The sequence below is a fragment of the Dipodomys spectabilis genome, unplaced genomic scaffold, assembly GCF_019054845.1.
Source record: "Dipodomys spectabilis isolate Male_0828 unplaced genomic scaffold, ASM1905484v1 ptg000185l, whole genome shotgun sequence".
In the NCBI taxonomy this organism is placed as follows: Eukaryota; Metazoa; Chordata; class Mammalia; order Rodentia; family Heteromyidae; genus Dipodomys; species Dipodomys spectabilis.
This window is the reverse complement of record NW_024870862.1, coordinates 3,411,428-3,427,020: the sequence shown is the minus strand read 5'-3', so window position 1 is coordinate 3,427,020 and position 15,593 is coordinate 3,411,428.

Genomic DNA, 15,593 nt, shown 5'->3' with positions numbered 1-15,593 from the left:
CGGGGTTCATCTAGCAATACTGGGGAGCATGCACACACATCCACTCACAGCACATCCACCGTAAGGGAGTTGGCCCCACATTTCAACGGGTGACCTAAGAAGGCACCCACACCCACAGGGACTACAGAAATGGAGTTTCACGTAGTGACTTGGAAAGGGCTTCAGGGCACAGCCTTGGAGCAATGAACAATTGGCAAAAAAAACGAAAAATATCCAGGAAAACTATTCATTAATGATAACCTATTACACTTTAAAAACAGTTTTGCTTTCCTCTTGTCCTATATTTTTCCATGGGGACCTCTGAATTAACCAGAAATCTCCAGGATTTCTTCATGCATAGCAATACCAATACATATAGCTTCTATTATTTTTTAATTAAGAGAAGTTGCATTTAGTCCTTTCCCATGTTTGATTCATGTAAAGAAATCCTGAAGTGTATCTGTAAAACACCAAACTCAATATTTCTTCTGAATACCTCACTGAAGAAAGAGAATAAAATGACCAAGCAACAGGTATCACCCATATTGTCACCTATCTAGCTATTTCTCTGATTAGAAAATAATCCTGCCTGCACATGTAGATCGCTTATGCAAAATATTTTCCAACAGCTCTTGTTGTTATCTTACATTTATCTTCCTCTTCCTGCCTCCTCTCCTGCTCCTCATCCCTAGGTTCCTGTTTCCCTCTTCCTTCTCTCCTACCTCTATTTTCTCCCTGTCCCCTCCTCTTCTCTCTCGTGCTATGCCCTTTCTCCTCTCTTACCCCTTCCTCCTCCTTTCCTTTCCTCTTTCTCCTACACTTTCACTTTCTTCTACATCTTTATGGTCCTGGGGGTTGGACACACACTAAGCAAATGCTCTGCTGCTCACTACGGCCTCCTGTCTGGACTTCATTTCAATGACACTCTATTTCTTTGCTACAAACCCAACAAAGTGTTTTGATTCAGGATTTAATTCATTGTACATATTCTACATCATGAATAAGTGCTACTTCATACAGTGTGGCTAATCGGTTTGGATTATACTTTGGGCTTCAGTTAAACTCATCAGAAACAATGTTGAAGGCAAGCTAATGTGATCCTGTTACTCCCACATTAATGAACTGGTTACTTTGTATCTTGCACAAGTACTTCCATATTGCTCCCAGTTTAATGAACTGTCACTTTGTGGTAGCACCCACAGTAATACTAACCCAAGGATTGCTGGGGATCAGAAGATTAAGTCCAGACAGGAAAATCCATGAGATATGCACCTGAAATTAAATATTAAAAAGCCAGAAGAAAACTTGTGACTACGTGGTATAATGCCATACTTCCACAGAATAAGCTGACGACAGGGCCCCCCCACCACACACACACACACACACACACGCACACACACACACACACACAATTTCCCAGCTAGAGCAAGTACAAGATCTGTTTTCCCAATGATATATCTGAGTTCCAATCCTATGTGTTTGGATATTTTTGAAAGCTGTATCATCAACTTACCTAATTTTAATAAATGACATCCTGCTCACTATTATTTAATGCTGGTTGGAAAATATTTTAAGACACATTTTCATGTAGAAAATTGAATTTTTCCCCAAATCGTGACTGTCTTAGTTTATAAGAAAGAAAGAATTGTGCCTTTAATTCATTAGTTCATAAATTAAAAAAAGTAACCCTAACCCTAGAACCACTTGCCTTTGCATTCAAAAAGCCACACAAATATATTAAATTTATACATCCTATCTTTGATTCAACTCATCTTTCTTAAAATAGTTTCTAGTTTTATTCAATATCTTGTCATTTTTCTAACACGAACCCTAACTGGAACATTCAGGCTAATCCTCACACTAATCATATCCCAATCCTAATATTATTAGCAGTTTTGTATTTCATATTCATCCTAATTCTATCTTGACTTGTTATACGAAGATTTACTTTCAGTTTGACCCTAAATTTTCCATTTCCCTAATGCTAACACTAAGCCCAGCTGGAACTGAAACCTAACTTTCAACCTAATAATAGTCCAAAATTAATATTAAAAAATACTCTAGTTTTTATTCATTGGAATGAATATTCCAGTTTTCACTCTGGAAAGGAGTTTCAATTTGCCCTAATTCCAACAAATTTCCTGACTCTGTCTCTGAAGTTATCTTGTTCCCTAACATGAACCATTATATTACTTGTCATCAAATTCTCTTATCAGGAAAAACACTGTAGTTTCCATTGATCCTACCTTTTCCTGAACCACTGTATCCTAAAACAATTTCATATTTACTTATCCTCTAGTCCATTACTCAATGCTAACTCTCAACCTAAACCACCTGGCTGGAAAACTCTCATTAATCATTACAAGAATGATCACTGAGAAATATATATATATATATATATATATATATATATATATATATATATATATATATATATATATATATATATAATGGTAATGTTCTAGTTACTATTCAGTCTCACATTTTTGTTTTTACTTGATAGTGAAAACTCAATTTTTACTAAAACTTTCCTATTCATAACACTAATCATAATCAGAACAAAATACTGACACTGATTTTAATCCAAATTTTATGTCAATACTAACACTTACTAGTTCGTTTTACCCTAGTTTTCATTCATCCTAACTTGATTCAAATATGCCTTCCAAACACAGGTTTCAATTTTTTTCCAATATCTTAGTCACTTTCTAACCCTAAACTTAATCTTAACTGGAATATTGAGAATAAATATAAGCCTAATTGCAAGTAGATTCTAATATCAATAGCAGTACTCTAATTCAAATTCATTCTAATTCTTACCAGACTTATTCCAAAATTTACCATCAATTTGAGCTTCATTTTTTTTTTCTCCTGGAATCCTAACCATAACCTTAACACAAATGGTATCGCAATTCTAAAATTTATGAAAAATACTGGTTTTGTGCAATCCTAACTGAAATTCCACTTGTAATTCTTGAAATAAATTACAAGTCTTCCTAAACCCTACAGATTTTCTCACTCTTATCTCTGAACCTATCCTGTTCCATAAGAGGAATCATTAAACCAATTGATCTCAAATCCTGATATTATGAAATACATTATACGTCCATTATCCCAGCTTTTCCTGAATTCCTAGAACCTAAAATAAGTTCAGATTTAATTAACATTTATCCCATTCCTTTTTTTTTCTTTTTGTTGGTTGTGGGGTTTCATCTCTGGGTCTGGGCTTAATTCCTGAGTTCTAGGCATGGGCATGATCCCTGAGTTCTTTAGCTCAAGGTGTGCACTTTACCACATGAGCCACAGCACCACTTTCTGGTTTTCTGGTGGTTAATTGGAGATAAAATTCTCACAGACTTTCCTGCCAGGGCTGGCTTTGAAATGCGATCCTCAGAAATCAGCTTCCTGAATAGGTAGGATAATGGACGTGAGCCACCAGTTTAATATATTTCTTTACTCAATCCTTAACCTCCTTTAACCAGAAACCTAATCCTAATCACAACCTGAATTAACACCAAATGGTTAATGTAAGGAAAATTGTCTGGATTCTATTCAATCACACATTTTTTTGCTTCTACTTCTTAGTGGAAAACTAAATTTTACCCTAAAGCTTATCCTTCCCTAATCCTAACAAGAACTAAAACAGTAACACTTTAAACCAAATTATATATGAATATTTAAAATAACACCCACGCTTGTTTTCATTCATTCTAACTTTGATGTTATTCATTCTTCTTAAAATATGTGGCAGTTTTACACAATATCTTACTTTTTTTTCTCATCCTAAACCCAGCTCTAACTGGAACACCTTGCCTAATCCTAAACCTACATATAACCGAATCATAATGTTAATAGCAAGCGTCTATTTCACAATTATGCTATCTCTTGCTCAGCGTGTAGGTCTAAATTTTATTTGCATTTTGACCCTAAATTTTTAAGTGTTTTTCTATTTCCTGTCAAGTTTTATTTTTCATTTCTTTTTAATTTTATTTTATTGTAATGAGGCTTACATAGGGATTACAGTTACATGTGTAAGGTAATGAGTACATGTCTTGTTGAGCATTGTTACCCCCCTTCTTTGTTGTTGTCCCACTATCCATTCCCTCTCCAACCTCCATTACTCTTCTCTCCCCATGGTGTAAAGTTCATTTTCAGTACAGTGTGCTATGAGTATTATTGTTGCAATAGGTCATCCTGTGTTGAGCCTAAATTTTCTATTTCTCTAACCCTAATTCTAATTCTGTCTGGTATCCTAACCCTAACCATAATAATAATGATAACTCAATTCAGAAGTTAACAGAAAATACCCCTTTTTGTTCAACCTGATAATCCACTGTACGTCTTGGATTAAATTGCAGTTTAGCTTAAATCTTCCAAATTACTTTATATGTGCATATAAAAAGCTGTAATTTTATGTGAAAAACAGAAGATCTTTGGAGAAAGGAGTAACAAAAAGGAAATAGAGGGAGTAAAATCAAATATTTTAATATATTATGGAAAGAACAAAATTAAACTGCCACTTCTGAAAATGAATAACCATTAACAAAACAATAAAATGTTTCCATTCTTAAAGTGCATTATACTTCAATATAAAGTTTATCTCAAAATAGAAATTCTGCATCTAATCTAATGTACGTTTGCATGCACAAAATTCTGTGACTTCTAGTCTTATTATGTGATATTAATTATATTTTTATTGTGAAATGATCCCTACTTATATTTATTACAAACTTCTGTAATTATACAAATCATGCCTGTACATGCTAATTTACGTAATTTAATACATAAACAAAAGTATCTTTTTTCTTGTCTCCCACAGGGAAGGATGAAGTGCTGAAATATACTAAATAGAAGCACTCTAACAGAGAGTCTATAGGGAATGGAAATTTGCAACGTGAGGATGGGAACATGAGCACTTTCTACTTGGCTGAACAAGAATTCTTGTTTCTACAGTACTTTCTTGGCATTTAGTCACACAGGGAAAGCCACAAAATTTGAACTTCATATGAAAGAATTACATTCCTAAAAGTTGTGTCAACCCTGCTCAAAAGCTCAATTTTATCACTAGTTCTTCGTGCTTGCTGGCTGATCAGTTTCCCTATCATATTTACATATTATTAAGCATATTAGTCATTGAACTGGCAGTACATGGCAGAAGACTCCTGAAATCACATCTATTGCAGTGTAATATTTAGAAGAGAAGAAAAAGATTGTATTGATCTCCAATTCCTCCCTTTGGCCTTCAATATAGTAATTAATTGTCAAAACAATCACATAAAATGTTAGTCTATTTTCCAAATTTAATTAGATATTAAGCAAGTGTTTTTTGCAGTAAAGTGATGACAGTAGTATCACAGCTCTGATATGGGCACCTCCTTCCTAACAAGTAATGCTCTATGAAGTGTAAATATGGACGCCACACTAAATTCTTTCTCTCTCTTTCTCTCTCTCTCTCTCTACACACACACACACACACACACACACACACACACACACACACATCGGAGATCAGTTCCATTCCTCTGTAATTATAGTTGATTGATGTTTGTTCCCTTGCTTTTCTTTGATTCAGGATCTTACTTGGACCTGTATGTTTCCCCGAGATCAAGTCCCTTCTTTGTATACCGTGTATCTTTGTATGTTTCAGGTCAATTAACAGTACCTTGAATACAACATCTTCAAACTTGACATTCAAGTCAAACTCCATGAATTCATATTACTATTCCAAAATACTAAAATGTATTGGATCTAGGGACAAAATGCCCACCTTGTTATTTTAGAAGGAATTGACATCATGAAAAAGAAGAATATTAATCAGGAACCGAGGTAAGAGAATGGGAGTATGTGGGAAAATGTAGAATACTGTATGTGTGTTAGAGATACAGAATAATAGGCTCATTTATTGAAAATTTGTCATCCTATATTGAAAGCTCAATTTAAGCATACAGTTTTCCAGTTACTTTGCATACCTATCACTTCTGATCACAAATCCTCTTATGAATGTTTATATTATCTTTGAATAAATCACACAATTTGCAGGTACTTATCATCTTAAGGAAAGACTGTCTGCTTCTAGGTTTTTCATTATATGTGACAAACCCTTATTTTTTGTTTCCCTGTTTGCTGAATAAATGTATTCCTGGAAACAGGTATTGACAACAAATCTGAGTGTAATTTTCATTTTATAAATTTCGAATATAATATAAACTTTGTATTGACTAGTTATTTTTTTAAATGACTGATATTGATGAACACAATATTTTGGTGCCTTTAAGTCAATTGAGAATTGCTGTGGTAGTTCTTATGTCTAATTGACTTAACCATTATGTTATTCATGTATAAACATTGCATTGCACTTTTTTATTTTTATATATAAAATAATCCCCAAGGGTTTTCTTTAAAGTGATAATGGGGGGAGGTTGTCTTCTTGTTCCAAACTTTATATTTACGTCAGTAAAACTACTAGAAACACATTCTGTTTACTGGAGCAATATAAAAGATGAGAACATATTTCTAAAGAGAATGGATTGATTGATTAAAACATAGAATAGAGTAAAATAGTCAGGTTTCTTGTTTGAGACTCCATAAATTTCATATGAATGTAGCTCAAGATAAGAATCAAAGATAAATTCATATTTATATTACTGAGATTTACGTCACAATATAAGAAATATACATATTTTAAGGAATTGGTTATTCAAAGCCCTAGATACCTCATGGATGAAGAATGGAATTGAAAAAAAAGCAGAGGAAAACAATTCAACATGCATCTATTATGATTTTATAATACTAATATGAAAGCAATGGAGCTTTTGCCTTTCTGAAGAAGAACGTTTAGGCAGTAATTTCAATGTAAGTTAGCAATTGCAATGAGTCTAAAGTCTTTTCTTCCAAGATATCCAAGAATACTATACTCATCCTTTGAAGAGTAAAAAAGTAATTATTTTCATTAGCTTTGCTTAATATGAATTTATTTGTAGTAAATAGGTTAAAATGTCTTCTTTCTCTCAATGTAATAAGATACATTCTGTCTCTTTCTGTTTCTTCATACAAGCCTGAAATCACTACTTCAACGTAATATAAGCAGAAAAACAAAAATAACCTGATACAACAATTACAAATCCTAAATTATGTGAAAACATACACAATATAAAAAATAAACCTGAGGAAGAGGAAAAACAATGACAGAATAACAACAGAAAATTATCCTAGCAATCTCTAATGAAACAGAGGTTTATAGTCCTAGCAGTTACTCCACTTCTAGAGGGTCACATCAAATCAGCTATAATTATAGATATGCAGCTATAAAAATTGACATAACTATAAACATATAATTCATAAGAAGATTTTATACTGTCTTCACAAAAAAACAGAATTCTATGAAAAGGTGCCAGCCAGGTAGTTGACTGCTATGACTGTGTTGGCCAACACATTCAAAAGCACATCTGCAGTCTGGAAATAAATGGGCAACATGGAAAAAAGCAGGAACAGAAGCATACATCAGAGAAAGCCACATCCGTACACATAGACAATTCACCATACCACTGGACATTCCGAACTGTCACTGGAACCACAAATATTAACATCACAACATCTCACCACAACTGATTTCTATTACTACACTAAATGGACCTGACAAAAATGCAATTCCAGAAAAACAAATCATAACAGGAGACCAAACAAAGACCTGGCAAATCAACCAAGAACATAGAGAGTCACCTATTGAGGTCATAGATCCTCCAAAGAAAACCTCCAAATGGACAAAACAAATCAGAAAAATACAAGAAAAGTGACCTCAAGGTAGTATAATTCACACAGTAAATAACCAGGCATTAAAACAGACAATCAAGGACCTAGAAGAGAGTTATCAAACGTATTACAGATACTGCTGAAAAATGTGATTAATGGAAAGATAGAAAACCTCTACAAGGAAATTTGTGAACAAATGAGACCAACCAAAGATTAGCAAAATAATTCATGAAGACTACAAACAGAAAGATAAATAAATTCTGAGAAGTCAAGGGAGTTCAAGAAAAAATGGATGCCTAGTTAAAGATATGAGAGAAGACACAGCTAAGAAAACAACGCTTGCAACTCCCCTACCCAAAGAAAAAATGTACAGAGGGCTGGGAAGGTGGCTCAGTGGTAGAGCACTTGTCTTGCATGCCTGAGGACCTGGGTCCAATTCATCAGCACCACATAAGCAAAAAAAAAAAAAAAAAAGAAAAGAAAAAAAGAAAAAAGAAAAAGAAAAAACCCGGAAGTGGCACTGTGGCTCAAGTGGTCGAGCGCTAGCCTTGAGCTGAAGAGCTGAGAGACAGTGCCCAGGCCCAGAGTTAAGTCCCCATGACTGGATCCAAAAAAAAATGTACATAAAGTCCATAAAAGACCTAAAACAAAGGTTTAATAGAGAGACAGAACCCCTAAAATATTACCAACTAGAAGACGGGGAAATCAAAAACAAAGTAGAAAGTCTCCACAGCAAATAGATGACATAGAAGATAATCTCAGGGCCAAATACAAAATAGCTCTAATAGGGAAGAGGAAACAATCATTTAGAACAAATCCAAGAAATAAGAAATGATCTTGCCAGAACGTCAAGACTCAGTTAGAAGATCAAATTTTGAGGAGATAGGTATCAAGAAGGAGAAGAGCAGGAAACTAAATGGATGGGAAACATATTACAGAATTCTAGCAGAGAACATGCCAAACATCCAAAGAGATAGGCTCATTCAGAGAAGAGAAGCCTTTAAACAAACACAGAATTCTAGAACTGAACAATCCACCATGACATCATAATCCATTAGAGGATCATTAACGATCAAGGAAAGGATTCTTAAAGCTGCCGTAGAGAAAAGATTGATTATTTATAAAGGATATACAGTCAGAATAGAAACAGATTTCTTAGCTGATATGGTAAAAAAGGAGAGCCTGGAATGATGTATGACAAACACTAAAGGTAAACAACTACCAACCGTGAATACGGTCCCAAGCCAAACTTTCCTTTACATTTAAAGGATAAATAAACATATTTCATGACAAAGACAACTTGACATAACATATTTCCATCAAATCAGCATGATAGAATTTAATCAAATATATCCTACATAGAGAAGATCAAGAAGAACAGGAACTGGTTATATAAAATGTTCCCTACAAGAGTTCAAGGTAAATTTATTAAGAGTTCATCAGGCACAGCTCCTAACAACAGGTGTATAACATAGCAGGACTTATCAGATATTTCTGCCTTAACTCTCAATAGCAATGGACTTAAATTTCCAAATAGAAGACATAGATTAGATAGCATTTAAAAACAAGAAGCATCCATCTAGTATCTATGAGAGACACATTATCAAACACATTCTATGAAGCTAGGATTAGACTCTTCCCCAAATCACGTAGGGACTCACCAAAGAAAGAGAACTATGGACTCAACTCTTTGATTAGCATTAAAGAAGAACTTCTTAATAAAATTCTCACTAACCAATTTCAGCAACTAAAAAAAATCATATGGTATGATCAAATAGGATTCAACTTGGATAAAAGTCGATTTAATATTCTTGTGAATAAACATAATACAAACTATCAGCAGAAGCAGGGTCAAGAAACACATGATCGTCTATAGGGATGTAGAAATAGCTTTTAACAAGCTCCAATACCGCTTTATGATTAAAAGGTCTGAGAAGCTAAGAATGCATGGAACATTCCTCAATATAATACTGAGTATGTATATGACACAGATAATTAGCATTTACCTCACGGTGGAAGTCTGAAGACATTAACATCAGGAATGAGACAAGATGTCCACTCTCTCTACTACTCTTCAATATGGTAGTGGAATTTCTTGTAAGAACAATAGACAAGAGAAAAACATCAAGCAGATCCAAATATGGAAGAAGTAAAACTATCCCTTTTTACAGATGAAATGTCCCTGTATTTAAAAGACCCTGTGGCTTCCTCCCTCAAGTTAGTACAGGTGATGCTAACCTTCAGCAATGTAGCTGGGTATAAAAACCACAAGAATCAGTAGTTTTTCTGTTACCAACAATGGGAAGATCCACGCTGAAATTCAAAATACAACCTATATGTATTAGCCTCAAAAACAAATTAAATCTACACAGAACAAAACAACAACAACAAAACTAGGTATTAATTAAATTAAAATTGTGAAGGACCTATATGTGAAAACTTTAAAAATATACAAAGGGAAATTGAAGGAGATTCAAGGAAATAGAAAGTCTTTCAATGTTCCTGGTTAGAAGAATTAACATTTTAAACATTGCAATATTTCCCCCAATTTTGCAATGCAATACTCATCAAAATCCTAACAATATTCTTCCATGCAGTAGAGAAAGCAATCCAACTTTAATACGGAATTACAAAATTTCAGATGATACAGAATGCTTAGAAATGAATTCATGTGCCTATAGTCATCTTACACACACACACACACGCACACACATACACACACACACACACACACACACACACACACACAATGGGATTATATTCACCCATCAGAAAGATGACTTTTCACCAGTGGTAAGGAAAATAAAAAGTTTGGGAAAATTATATTAATAGAAAAGAGAAAGGAATGCAGACACAGAGCAATATAGGTTTCATGGATTCATTCATTTATTGAAACTAGAAGGTGCATACAAATCTATAAGTAAACAAGACAGATTCTACCTCGTCCCAGTTAATATGGCCATTACCAAGAAAACTAAGACTAGCAAATGCTGGACAATTGGGAACTCTATTACACTGTTCGTGGGAAATTAAACTCGTTCAACTATTGTGGAATGCAGTACGGAGTTTCCTGAAAAGACTAAACCTATATCTCCCTTAAGACCCAGTAATTTCCCTCAGGGGCAGTAATCCAATCAATAACAAACAGCCTCACATGAAAGCTACCAGTATATCCATGTTCAGGGCCCAGGCCCAGAGTTGAAGGACTGGAAAAAATTTACCACTGCTGGTGTTTGTTTCCGCAAATATGAACAGTTTGATATAAGATACCAAATCAATCTATTTCCAGTAGCTAGTTTAGGACTTAAAGGTAGTGGGGGATAAAATGGCTCTTTTGTTGAATGTTAGGAGAAGATGAAGGCAGTCCATGAAATGGGGATTTGTTGTTGTTGTTCGAGGTGCTTGAAGTCTGGGCTTGGGAACTGTCCCTGAACTCTTCAACTCAAGGTGAGTGCTCTACCTCTTGAGTGAAAGTGCCTCTTCTGGTTTTCTGGGGGTTAAATGGAAATAAGAGTTTCAGGGCTTTCTTGCCCAGGCTGTCTTTGAAATGAAGTCCTCAGATCTCAGCTCCCTGAGTAGCTAGGATTATAGCTTTGAGCCACTGGCACCAGGTAAAAATGGGGGATTATTAGAAAAGAAAATCGCCCTCTTCACCTGTGTCTAAACCACAGATACTATTATTAGAACACTTCACCTTTAACTCATTTCATCAGACATTTGTAAATTTTCTCTTTTCCTTCATGTGGGAATACTGCAGTCAATATCAACTCAGCTGAGGGACTGGATCAATTGTGTGGTAATTGCTAGCACCTAATTTAAGAACTTTTACATCAAAAGAAATAAAACCCTCATTTGGAAGAATTGTGTTTTCTTTTTATTACAAATCTCTGCTAGATTACTTATTAATGTGATATTGGACCTCCTAAGAGAATGATGACATTTTCTTTCTCTTCAGCCTTCTCCCACATATGGTCAAATATTTAAGAATTCAAAGATTTGTATTGATAGTTGATTAAGCTGACTACTAAGAAAATGTGCATTTCTGGAATTTGATCTGCTGTCTTGTTATTACATGCAAAGGCTTTCTATGATTTATTTGTTCTACAAGGCATTCTACTTTCCAATCTTTGTGTGACCAATTTTAGTGTCTCTGATCAGTCTTTCTGACTCTCTCTCTGGAGTCACATTTGAGTTTGCCTCATAAAAAATATTTTAGTTATCAGCTAAATGTCTCTCAGCTTCTGTTTTTTGCCTGATTTCATTTAGGCTGTGATAGCAACCCTGCCTGGCTGTGCTTACTGGAGTGCTTTTTGTGTATTTGTTAGTGTGTGTGTGTGTGTGTGTGTGTGTGCATGTGTGTGTGTGTGTGTGTTTTGTTTTAGAGGTCTAGGATTACTATTCAAGGTAGTAGTTTCTCTTGGCCCCTGTGATCCCCTGGCCTAGAGTCGATGGGTTTTTCTAAAGATACAAAGAGCAGCTTACTAAATTCCTGTTTTAATTGTCCCACAATGAGGCAATCAGGCATCCTTGCAAAGCCATCAATAATGCTTTGTAACCACTTACAGAAGTTGTCTATCAAGATGGCGTTCCAAGGTTGACTGTGAAAATTGTTCATTTCCAAGCAGGCACCATAAAGCATATCACATTCCTGGAATCAAACATTTGGAAGGAAGGTTCCCCTTCCTTCCTTCTCTTATAATAGATCAAACCATAATATTCTTCAGTTGTAGAGCCTGGAGCACATTTTCTCAAGAATATTCTGTAGTGAAAAAAAGGACCAACTTTCAAAATAAAGGTGAAAATACTTGTCTACAACAGACTGGTTTATCTTGCTTATATCTGTTGTTTTTTTCATTAAATCAAACACATGGATAATTTATATTGGTATTAGACAAGTGGCAAAGGATTAATGGGATAAGCATTCAGTTTACTTTCATATATCCAATATAATACACTTAGCCCATCATGAAAAATTAACTACAACTGTAGAAAAAATGTCAGGAATATAAAATAAGCCTCAAGATAAGGTCAGGAAGATGGCGGAGAAGAAGCTGGAGGCTAAACAAGCTCTAGCATAAAAAAGCAGTTTTAGTGTTCCAGTGAACAGTACTAGGCCAGAGAATTATACCAAGTGTGCCATCACAGTACAGAGAGTTTTGCCAGAGAGGGAAAATCAAGGCAAAGAGACACATCTGAGCACTTGCCGCTCCTGGCAAGTGCTCAGATGTGTCTCTTTGCCTTGTGGCAGCAGCAGCAGCAGCGGCGGTGCCCGGAGCCGTCATACCTGCAACACAGAGGGTCTGGGACAAAGGCACCAGATGCAGCGGGCAAGCTGATTCTACTCAACACCAGCAAAACTGACAAGGAGCAGATATCTTCACACTGCAGATCGCAGACCAGAGACGACCCAGGAACCAAGACTCCGGCAGCGTGGAGTAGAAGCCTGACATCCTCACTCCTTCTTAGGGATCAGAGGAGGGAAGGCATTCATGCCCCACCCCATTACTGGAGATCTCCATCTTTGATACTGACAAAGGCTTGGCTGAGTTGCCAGTTCCAATTCAGGCCTTGGGAGAAAACAAGACAGCTATTTGGCAGGTCACATGAACCTGCCCAGACCTGCCAGGTTCAACTCCACCCAGGAAAAAGTCACCCACCCCAGGCAGAGTAAATCTGCCCCCTGGGAGTGGCTTTCTTCACTGGGTAAACAGAGCCAGAGCCTGTGCCTCCCTAAAGCAGCTTAGACATTCTATTGAAATTCAGTAAACATAAACTCTGAGAAAGGCTGCAGGCTGTGCTCTGTGAGTGTCTCAGAAGCTAGCCCCTCAGGGAAAAGCTACTGTTTGCTGAAAGGCCTCAACTCTACCCAGAACCTAACCTCATCAAAGCATCTCCAAACAAGAGAAAACAGGCATCTCCCTCTTTTGCAATACTCAGAACAGATCCCTCTCCCACTGAACTAGCCTGAGAGGAGGATCACAAAGCAGAGCATTTTTCGGCTTGCCCAAACAAACTGCCTTAAGTAACAAATCAAGCCACAGGAAAACCAAACACCACAAGCCGACCAGGGACTCCACCAAGAGTCTGGTTACTGACACAAGGGAAATACAGAATCTTCCTATCCCCCAGCCCACAAAAAAAAAATGAAAGAACTTTCTTTTTGTTTTTGTACGTTATTTTTAATTTTTTGTTTTTTTAATTTTTGTTTTTATTGTTTATTGTTTTCTTCCTCATATAATTTTTATTTTAGGTGAATATGGGTGTGTGCTTATTTTTTAATCTCTACTGAACTTTTGTTCCCTTTCTTTCTTTCTTTCTTTCTTTCTTTCTTTCTTTCTTTCTTTCTTTCTTTCTTTCTTTCTTTCTTTCTTTCTTTCTTTCTTTCTTTCTTTCTTTCTTTCTTTCTGTTCTCATTCTTTTCACTTCTCTTTTATTCGTTTCTGCATGACTTAATTTCTGTTGTGGTCAACCTCAAATATACCCGTCATTGATTATTAGATCTTATCCTACATCGTGTACATACTTAATCCAGAAATTTATTACTCAATTCAAAACCTCTTAGAGATAAATTCTTTAATAGCAGTATTACCTATTTATACCCATATAATATTTTAAAACATCTTTATTTTTCGTTTTTCATGTCTCTTTTCTATGCCTCCCCTCCTTTCATCCCATCCCCATTCTTCTCTGAATACTACTTCTTCAAACTCGCAGTTTTTAAGGGTTTCATTTTTTAATATTAAATTTGTGTTTTTCCATTTTTTTCTTGTCTTTTTTCCTTTTTCTTTTTTTTCTTACTATTTTTTCTGTAGCTGCTATCATTCTCTCCAATCAATTTCCCTCTTTGAAATGAGGAAACGGTTAATTCCACTCTCCCTCACCTTCCCACATCCCTCCAATCCTATTGTTCCCCAAATTTTACCTAAACCTAATAATTTCTGGTTGCCAAATTCTCCTTTGCTGTTCTTAGGCCATAAAGACATAGTTGTTTGATGTTCAATAGATTGTATCTCTTGAACCAGATTGTATCTGCAGACTTTTGACTGTGCAACTACGGACTTTGGTTTATGCTTACCTTAAAATAGTGTTCTAGCAAAAAACGTGTTATTCTCATCCCAAATGGGCAGAACAAGCCGGAAAAACACAAGAAAAATGTCAAGCAAGGGGTTCTCAACTCCCATTCATGACAATCAGGGGAGAAAAGAGATAATGAATAATCCAGAGGAGAGTTCTCAAAAAGCTCTACAAACACTACAGGTAAACATGGTAAATGAAAAGAGTTAAAAAAAACCTGGAAAAGTCTCAATGTGAGCATGATAGGGAGAAAGAGGAGGCAAACCAAAGATCAATACAGGAGAAGCATTAGCTTGAGGAAGCTACTCAAAGATTGATACAGGAATTTCATGAGCAGATTGAGAACACTCAAAGAGAAATAAAGGAATTGTGTGAGCAGGTTGAGATCAGTCAAAGAGATAGACAGCAATTACGTGAGCTGGCTGAGCACAGAAAAAGAGAAAGTCAGGAATGGCGTGAACAGGCTGAGGACACTCAAAGAGAAATTCAGGAAATGTGTAAACGTGGGGATGCTAATCAAAGAGAAATACAGGAACTGAGAGATCGGGATGAGAACAGACAAAGATCAATGGAGGCATTAGTGGAATACAGAAACAGAGAGCTGAAAGAAATCAGTGAGACAGCAAAGGGAATGCTCATTGGAAAACAACAGAAGGAATGCGAGTCCTAGGAAACCATAACCAATCAACTAAGTGATTTGAGAATAAACACTGAGCACCAAAGTAAGGAAGTAAAGAAGTTCTTACAAGATCTAGAACAAAGTTCCAACAAAGAATTTGAAGTCATCAAAG